The sequence below is a fragment of the Dioscorea cayenensis genome, chromosome 12 (assembly GCF_009730915.1).
Source record: "Dioscorea cayenensis subsp. rotundata cultivar TDr96_F1 chromosome 12, TDr96_F1_v2_PseudoChromosome.rev07_lg8_w22 25.fasta, whole genome shotgun sequence".
NCBI classification, from domain to species: domain Eukaryota; kingdom Viridiplantae; phylum Streptophyta; class Magnoliopsida; order Dioscoreales; family Dioscoreaceae; genus Dioscorea; species Dioscorea cayenensis.
The window spans coordinates 13,454,479-13,465,133 of record NC_052482.1 but is presented as its reverse complement, the minus strand read 5'-3'; the positions used below and the strand labels follow the sequence as shown (position 1 = coordinate 13,465,133).

General features: G+C 31.5%; 1 long non-coding RNA gene across 1 annotated transcript; it reads right to left on the bottom strand.

The window, feature by feature from the left end:
• Nucleotides 1-204: 204 nt before the first annotated feature.
• On the bottom strand, nucleotides 205-2,843 carry LOC120274091. The gene is made up of 6 exons (XR_005540697.1): nucleotides 2,224-2,843; nucleotides 2,033-2,075; nucleotides 1,862-1,938; nucleotides 1,142-1,223; nucleotides 977-1,037; nucleotides 205-350 (listed from the first exon to the last, which is right to left on the bottom strand). It is a non-coding gene; the product is annotated as an uncharacterized LOC120274091 (long non-coding RNA).
• Nucleotides 2,844-10,655: the final 7,812 nt, after the last annotated feature.

The window sequence follows — 10,655 nt, the reverse complement described above, 5'->3', positions numbered from 1 at the left end:
CATAAATTTAAATAATAGTAATAAAATATAATGTAAAAAAACATGGTGATAGTTAACATCAAGGCATTGTAATGCCAAATAATGGATCAAGTTGATGCCACTCACCAAGTAATTTCTTTGACAAGAGATCAAAACATAAAACCAAAATTATTTTATAAATATTTGACTAGTTATAATCATATGATAGAAAGCAAGATACTTATGGAAAAGCTTCAGTTGAGGAGCATTATGAGACACATTGATAACATTGCAAATATTAAACATACAGCATGTTCAAACATTTATAGAAGTTTCAGCATCCACCTTTAGATTCTGTTGTAATACATATTTTAGCATGTACAGAGTTTCTCCTGCACAAAAGTTTTAGATTGTAAAACAATAAAAAAAGCAAATATAGGACAATGAGTTGCAATCATGTCAAGATAATTATGAAGAGCGGGTAACAGGAAGCCAATAATCAATCGCTTCAGTTATCTGAAAAGCTTTTGCATAACTAGCTGCCCTACCACCTAAGAAAAAATAATTTAAGGAATGATATATGAAGATTTCATGACTACTAAGTTATAATTATCATTCTTCCAAACAATAAAGCAATAATGATGCATTCAGGCCTGGAACTGGACAATGTAAATCATAAATGAATTCCCTCACTAGAGAAGATATTATGTAGTGGTGGTTAAACCTAGAGAAAGATTAATGTGAAATTCAAGATTAACTCACTTGCCCACTACTAGAACTACATTTGGATTGAAAGTATCAATGGCATGAAGAAGCAACTGTGAGGGAAAAGATTAAAGAAAAATAATTTAAAGAATGATATATGAAGATTTCATGCCTACAAAGTTATAACATATAAATTACAGAAGTTATAACATGAAGAAGAAACTGCGAGGGAAAAAATTATAGAAAAACATCCAGCATTATGAGATATATTGATAACATTGCAAAGATTAAACTAACAATCTGAAATAGGTACCTCATGAACTGGAAAATCTCCAATGAATACAAAACTTTGAGTTTGAGCTTGTCTAGTAAACCTATTGATAGGAAATATCAAAGAAAAAATTGATCACAATCTTTGAACAAATCAAGGAACAATGGTTTTGTGTTCAATACATGCAAAGGTATCTTTTTGCAATACCTTTCTCTTCATGTTATCAGCTCCAAAATATCTTTTGTTATCCAAATTTTTGTATGGAAACAAAATCAATTTACCAAAACTCCTGTAAGCACCATAAACAATTAAGAAATCTGCTAAGAATTCAAGAATATTAATATATAAAATTAAAACACAGATATAAATACTAACAAGAATAAAACTGCAGTGTTTGAGAGAAAACGGTGGTATGATATTTCACAAACTCACTGTATATAAGTAACAGACTTCAGCGGAGAAGCAAAAATGCAATACACACTCTAGCTTTTGGAAAGTTAAGGGGCTTCCACATCATCAAAACAGATAAAATAAACATTCCCAAGTACAGGCAAAAGATCTCAGAAAGACTTATCAATATTTTGCATGGGTCATATCTTTATTAGCTTGTCCTCATAAATTTTGGCCATCAAACATGGCAGGTCAATCCCTCACAGATATGGCATCAATCAGAGTTTACCATGACTGAACTAGTATAACCACCGGATGGATGACTATAAAGATGGTAAATGGCATTTAACCAATCACATGGATACTTCAATTATTTCCAAATTATATAAGTATTAGTATGTTGAATAGTTTGGCCAGCAACCAGTTCAGATACTGTGAATCATATTTGTAAAGCATCTGTTATTAATAAATTATCTATTAACATCAAAAAAGATCATCAAGATATGGCACAAGAGATTTAGAGAAATAATTATGAACCTGATCACGCCCCGTGGGATTTAATTTTTGAAGCAGAAATGCTCTCATATCCATAGTACTAGGTGGGTTGCCGGTTCCTATTGATCACACCACTTCAGGCTTCAAAATCCAACAAAGTACTTGAAATAAAAGCCAAACATAGAGTATGGAGATTAAAAACAATTAACAAACCTATGCAAAGGCCTCATCCAAGTGCTCAATGACACTCTTTACTCTGGAATATAAAGCATTATAATCAATATAATCAATTATAAAAAAGGGGCTAAACTCTACTAAAACCAATAAAATCAAACAAAAATAACAGAATCGAAGCGAAATACTGACAAGATTGATCCACAACATCGTATAGAACACTACTATACCTTGAAATCGATTTCGACTTATTGCTCGTGTTCCAAGTTAGAGATTTCTTCAATTTTTTCGTGAATTTCTATGGAATTTTTCTGCCTTCATGAAGAACAAAAGAGAGGAGGTGGCAATGCAGTCCCAGTCAAGGATAGTATCTCAAACTGACCAAGTAATGTCACCACAATGCTTCCCGGAGATGAAACCCTCAACTGGCGTAACGTGACGTTGACTACGGCATTGCCACTAGATAGCACACAAACACTACGACCGTGCTGACGTTCATACTCTGACAAGGTTTCCAGAACATTGGCGCCACTCGGGGACTTTAATGATGTGAGAGCAAATCACGCTGGGCTATTACGGGTAACGATAATGGGGGGCTTCGGCTTGTTCTTAAACCCCGCCGAATAGCCATGGGGTCAATGAGGCTGTGTCGCCGAGGTTGAAGGCTCGTCAGCTTTGGCGCTAGCTTCTATTCTTGTTGCCTTGTTGGAGGTTGGCTAACAGCGGCGCCGGAGGTTGGCTAGGAGGGCCAGGGACTCAACGGAAAGGGAGAGGTTCTCGAGGACAAGGCGCAGAATGTGGCCCTTGGCGCAGGAGACTCCGGCTGAGAAGGTTGTTGGAAGACTCTTGCGCGAGGACAAGGTTAGTGAAGAATATGAGAAATGTGGGTTGGGATTTGGCGGCCAGTAAAGATAGTGGGATTTCTGAGTGGGTTGGGAAAACTAGACCTAGGGGTTTTTCACTTTTTCCCATAACCGATATTATTATTACTATTATTATATATTTATTATTAGTTTTATTATTAATATATATAATAATTTATTTATTCCTTAATTTTTAATTTTTAAAAGAAATCAAAAGTATTATAATTCTTTAATTAATTAATTAATTAATTAATTATAATTATAACATATAAATATTATCACAATTATATACAAAATAAATTAATATCGAAATTTAATCCGGTTTTTCGATGATACTAAGCTAAACATTTTAGTTTTTTTTAAAAATAAATATTAAACTTAGTTTATAGAAAAAAAAAAAAACCCATTAAATTTAACTCCCCAACATGTCATTAATAATGCAATCAATCTCTTGATAAAAGCTCAAATTTAACATCAGCAAACAAAATAGCACAATGTTTAAAAATATTTTATGTTTATTATTATTATAAAAATGAAAATAATCATACTTAAAAACATATGATACGAATATATAATTAATGCCCATCCGTAACATTTATGATTTGAAATCTTCTAACCAATGCAATCCATCATCTCTCCAAATTCTCATACCCATTACACCAACTTTGTAATTGACAGAGCAAGGTAAAACACCTTAATTCACATTATATATAATTTTAAAGCAAATCTTAATTATTATTTCCTTATCATAAATATAATTTTTTCCTTTCATATGAATTTTAAATAATCAATTTTAACAATATTATTTAGTTTATACTTATCTAATTTTAAATTATAATATAAAAATTGTTATAAATAGAGTATAATTATTATAAATATAGAATATTATGTGTATGCGTAATTAAATTATCCAACAAAATTCTCATATATTTTTGTGAAGCATAGTAGAGAGTTTTAAAGAAAATATTATGCAAGAAAAAATTTAAGTTTTTTTAATTGTGGGTACGTAATTATTATAAATAGAGTATAATTATTATAAATATAGAATATCATGTGCATGCATAATTAAATTATGCAAGAAAATTTTCATATTATTTTGTGAAGCATAGTAGAGAGTTTCTAAGAAAATATTATGCAAGAAAAAAATTAAGTTTTTTTTTTGTTGTGGGTATATAATTATTATAAATATAGAATATCATGTGTATGCGTAATTAAATTATGCAAGAAAATTCTCATATATTTTTGTGAATCATAGTAGAGAGTTTCTAAGAAAATATTATGCAAGAAAAAATTTAAGTTTTTTTTATTGCAGATATGTAATTATTATAAATAGAGTATAGTTATTATATAATTATTATAATAGAGTATAATTAGTATAAATATAGAGTATCATGTGTATGCGAAATTAAATTATGCAATAAAATTTATACTTATCTAATTTTAAATTAATATAAAAAAATTAAGTATTTTATTTTGGGTGCATAATTATTATAAATAAAGTATAATTATTATGTAATTATTATAAATATAGAGTAAAATTAAGTTTTTGGTACAGTTTTGGGTTGGTCGTGCCAAAATCATTGACAAAGAAAGGGATCATGAGTTTGTCACAGTTTTTGGCACGGGCAAGCCTAAACCATGCCAAAAACCGTGACAATGGATTACATGGCATTTGGCACGATTTTTGAAACAATTTTGGCTTGGTTGTGTCAAAAACCGTGACAAAGAAAAAGATGATATGTTTGTCAGCGTTTTTTGGTACGGCCAAGCCAAAACTATTCCAAAAACTGTGCCAAATGCCATGTACTCCATTGTCACTGTTTTTGGCACAGTTTAGGCTTGCTCATGCCAAAAAACACTAACAAAGAAAGGGATGATGAGTTTGTCACAGTTTTTAACACGACCAAGCCTAAACCATGCCAACAGTTGTGTCAAATGCATGTATACCATTGTCACATTTTTTGGCACGGTATTGGCTTGGCCGTGCCAAAAACTGTGACAAAGAAAGGGATGATGTGTTTGTCACGGTTTGTGGCACGACTAAGCCTAAACCGTGTGAAAAACTATGATAATGGCCATGTACTCAATTGTTAAGGTTTTTTGCACTGTTTGGGCTTGATCGTGCCAAAAACCTTGACAAAGAAGGGGATGATGTGTTTGTCACGAGTTTTGGCACAGGCTTTTGCCTAAATTTTAGATGAAAACATAAATGACGCCAAATGCCGTGACAAAATTTTCACTATTTGGTAACCGTGCCAAACACCGTGACAACTTTGTCACTAACTTTTGTTTTGTGCCAATTTCCGTGATAAATTTGACATGGAATCAAAACCGTACCAAATAGATCGTGCCAAAAAATAATACAATGCATTCAGCAACCTGAGCCGTTATTCCACAGTAGTACATGATCAATGGTCAGTGACATACCACATATGCAGTTCTCGATTAAAACTCGATGATCAAACAAAACCAGATGATAATTTACTTGGGCCAAAAAATATAGTTGCTTTTCAAGTTTAATATCAATATTATCACAACATGTGATATCATAAGTGTTAGAGCTAGACTCTATAGTTGGCATCATTTAACACAAGTTAAGATGACGTGGCAATGGTAATAACGTGGCAAGCCTAGTGACATGGGAAGTTGACTTGGGAAAGGATGATGATATGGCTTGAAGACTAGAAGACCGTGGTTGGTGTGATATTTGGAGGATCTCTTAAGAAATCATATGGAAATATCTTTGGTAGGAGCTTATATTTGGAGGATCTCTCTCAATGAACCAAGTGGAGAAAATCTATTGAAGCTATCTTTGGTACAAGCATCAACCTTGGAAGATCTCTCTTGAGGAGTAAGCAAAAGACATATTGAGAATATCTTCGCAACTATCATTGAAGAGTCTATCTTTGGAAAGAGCATTAAGGTGAAAGGATCTCTCGTGAAGAGCAAGTTTTTCATAGATATAATTTAATCTATTTTTGGTAAGATCCAAGATGATAAAATCTATCTTTGGTAAAATCTTTTCTTGAAGACCATGTGAAGGATATTCCAAAGAGATGAATAATCTATTGTTCGCAAGTATGAAGATCATCTTTTTGAGACCAAGGATTACATGGAGCTTAGTTTGGTGTGAAGCTATTTGAAGACACAAACTAAGAAAGACAAGGTCAAGCCAACATAATTCTCAAGATCATAATTAGCAATGCAATTTGACGAAAAGATCCAAATCTAATTATAAGGCGGAACTATTTGAAGACATAATCTATTCAAGGACACAAGACATTTATGGCAAGATTTGATAGAATATTGAAGACCCAAGCTTGGATGAATGAATATCATGCTTGGAAGATATTAAAGAGCTAAACTTGAATGAGAGGAGATCAAGTTTATTAACAGTATATTGAAGACCGAACTTGGATAAATGAAGATCAAGTTTGAAGATTTTGTGAAGACCAAACTTGGACCAAGTTTGGAAAGAAGATTGGGGAGATCTTTGGAGGCCATCTTTGGTGAGATGGATTCATGCCTTGGTGGGTGCGACTCTCGGTAGAGGGACCTACTTATATGATGTGAGGAAGGAGGCTAGTTACTGGTGGCAGAAACTTGGGAGGAGTGGACAGCGTCTATGAGAGCTGGAGCAACTAGGAAGGTTGGTGGTGCCGCAAGGAGTGTTACAACGGGAGCTAGAACTCAGTCGGGATCAGTAGGTGGACCGCGTTCCAAGCTCGGTTGTAATTGGAGTTGCAATGTCTAACTTTAAAAGGTGTTCAAGTTAGGAAGCCGCAGAGAGTCTAAAAAAGGAAGCTTTGTTGAGACGTAAAGACGTCTATATAGGATACCATGCTTTAAGATTTAGAATATGCCACGAGTGAGAGACCCTGGCAAGTTGGTTGAGGAGAGTGGCCATCGGCCAATCTAGAGAGGATTATTCTTTGTCATTGTGTAAATGAGAGTGAGTGTTGTACTATTTATTCTTTACATCTTTTAGTGAACTGCTCTCTTCGGCTGGGCCCTCCAGATGTAGACAAGGTTGTACTGAACTGGGTAACTAATTCATGTGTTTCCTTTCTCTTGAATGCTTATTTGTGCTTAATTACATTACTTGTGTGGTTGAGCAAAAAATTATCGTACTTTTACCCGTTTGGAACTATTAATAAGACTATTTATTGGGCGAGAATCTGATTACAACATTTTCAAAGTGTCTGCTATATAGAGATATACACATCTCACAATCAAGCACTCTACATCAACTCACATATATTTATTCCGGTGGTCAATCTCTACATGAACTAAAATAAAAATAAAAAAATTGAAATGTACAACTATAAAATTAGGATACAATGTCTTTGGTTCATTAATTGCTTTGAGAAGCAAAAAATTTGTAGCTATTACGTCAATGATATTATCACAATCAGTGGCGGACTCAGGAATTTAGTTCAGCCCGGGCTTAAATAAAAGTTAATATTCTCATATTCGTCACCCTTTAATTTTTCGGCATTAGCTCAACCATGGTCTCTCCTTAGTTCAACCACGACCAGTGGCAGAACCAAAACTCATCGGTAAGGGGGTGTTAAGTCAATTACTGTCATTGTGATGGATGTTATGAACGGTTTCTCGAATTTTTATTAAAACTTAAAAATTTTTAGTAATTTTTTTAAATAAGAAAAAAATTTTTCATTCTTGAATTTTACATTTTAGTCATGCGACATTATCAATTTATCTTAATTATTAAAAATTATAAAAGTTTTAGAACATTGTTTTTATAATTTTTTTAAAATTTTTCACAATTTTTGAGAAAAACTTGTTTTAATTACTAAAATTATTAAAAACTTAATATTGTAACCTCTAGGATTTGAACCAGAGTGGGCTCACATCATTCAACTCTCACAAACCACTCAAGCCCATGTCCATTACTTATTAGCTAGATACAAATAAAATATTATTAAACATTAATATTTGTATAAAAAAATTTATTGGACACGGTTCTTCTAAGGTTTTCCTGTCGGCCAGCCCGGGCTTCAGCCCTGGCTGCCACCCATGTGGGTCCGCCCCTGATCACAATGAAAAAGAAAATTTATTAGTACAAATTTCTTATTATATTTTCTTCATGCGTAGCTCTTAAATTTTTTTATATTTATAAATAATTCTTTGATTTGTTTATAATTTGATAAAATTTTTCAAAACTTTATTTTATAGGCATATATATCTAATCCATGACATTTGTAGGATGATTATTTCAAAGAGAAGAATTATACAATTGAATTATTCTAAGTAACGTTCTTAATTTTTTTTTCCAAATTTGGTCTTAATATACCCAAGTTTTGTATATTCAAAATAAATTGTTAATATTTGCTGGCACACCTATGAGCAAACTAATATTTACTCCTGTGCAAATGCTAATATACAAATCATATATATGCCTAGTAATAAAATTGAAGTTCTTTTCATAACTTTTTTACAGAAAAAATAACTCGATTTGAATACAAAGTTTGATGAAGAAGGAATGTAATAATAGTTAGTGTATGGATGAATTTTATGTAGTTAAGACAAATATGTTATGTTGTTTAAGATTCAAATTTTGGAAAAATTATTTTTATGATTAAGATTGTTACCAACTCTACAACAGGGAGTGGTAACTCTTCTTGGGCCATGGTTCAAAGATTGCTCCAGTCATAATATAATATATATTTTATAACTTTAATTATATTTAAATATGTAACATGCATTGTAAATTACTAAATATTTGAAAAATATGAATACAAATTTTTTTATAATTTATAAATATTAAGTTGATATCTTAAATAAAATCCAACCAATATTTCAAAATAATCAAATACAATTTAAAATATAAATTCAAACAAAACACAAGTTTGTAAAAAAAAAAATACAACACAAACTTTCAATTTTCAGCAACATGTCAATAACTTTCAAATTTCATACATAACTAAGGCCTTGTTTGGATTAGCAACTAAAAAAAGTGCTTTTTTAAGTTTGGTAGAAGGACTTTTTAAAAAAAGTCATTTATGAGAGTAAGTTAAAGCTGCTTTTCTATATTTTATGTTTGGATATGTTAATGTAGACGCACTTTTTATATATGTAAAGTTGTTTGGATATGCATTCTTGAAAGGGACTTTTTCAATGTCAAATTGCTAAAGATGGGCGTTCATTGGTTTATTATAATGACACTAGTTTTTAATACTAATATACTAACATACTAATATTAATACTAAATATAATAATAATATTAATATGAGATACAAATACTAATTAATATACTAATTATAATATATGAATACTAATATGAATGCTAATATACTAGTACAAATATAAATATACTAACATACTAATGTAATACTAATATGCTGATGATGATGTAATATGCTGATGATGTAATAATACTGATGTGCTGATGTATTAATGATGACTGATATGGATACTAAATACTGATATACTAATAATGATGCTGTTGCTAGTACTAAAGTATACAAATGTGCTAGTACTAATACTGATATGCTAACATACTAATACTAATATATTGTATGTGCTAATTCTAACACTAATACTAATGTACTATGATTATAATTATAATTATAATCATAATTATTATTATTGAAAAAACAAAAATTATAAAAGCATAGTCATTTCTTTATTTGATAAAGGGAGTAACATAGTAATTTAATAACTCGAAAATAGCTTCAAGAAGTGCTTTTCCATGCACGTACATAAACTACCAAAAATTTCGTTTCAGGTTTTTATCGACACATACTGCGGAAAAGCTATCTAAACGTGATTTTTGAGCAGGAAGTCTTGAAAACTTATAAAAGCACTACGGGCTTTTAAAAGAATCGATCAGAACACTCCCTATGCGTATATACTCGAACCTTTAGATATACATTGGAAAATATATTCGGTATTACTACGAGTCCGATAAGAATTTTCTACGATAGTCTTGTTGAGAAACTACAAGTAGGCGGAACAAAGGACTTAAGTGTAAAAAGTTTTTAAAAGATTTTTGGGTTAAAGAGTAATAGAAAAAGGATTGATATAAAATATTTCTGGAAACCAAGGACTGAAAGGTAAGGCGGTAGGGACCTTTTTTTGAAATATTGTGTTATACTTCAGGGACCATTTGATAGTTTCCAAGGACCTTTTTGAGAATACTATTTCATAATTCAGGGACCATTTGTGAGTTTTGCAGGGACTGACTTGTAAGAAGTTAAGTTTTGAGGGACTAAATGTAAATTTTTGGCTGAAAAGCTTCATTGGGAGAAAAAAATCTAGACTCTTGAGTGTTAAATACTTCTTCATCTCCTTCTCATTCTTTCACACTCTACGATGGCCGTGAGTTACAAAGAAAAAGATGGGAGTGATGGAGCTTTTGTGCTTGATGGAGGAGAATAGGATGAAAGTATTGTTTGGTAAATATTGTGATGATTTATTTATTGGTATACTTGAATGTATGTGTGTGTGTATTTGGTGGATTTGATGAAGAAAAAAATGATTTATTTGGGTTGAAAAAGCGTGTTTAATTATTGTAGATGATGAGTGTATGAAATTGTTTTGAGAAAACCTATATTCGAGTTGAAAATCGCTTGAAATGGAGATGAGGTTCATAGGATTCTGTATGCTGATTCTTGTGGCAGAGATTAGGGTTTGGTTTGATTAATTAAGTTGATGATGATGATGATTAAGGTGTTAATGAAGATGGTTGAATTGATTTGTTGGGTTTAACCAAATTGATTTGGTTGGATCAAACCAAGTTGAAATTGATTTGGTTGAGTTGAATTGATTTGGTTAAG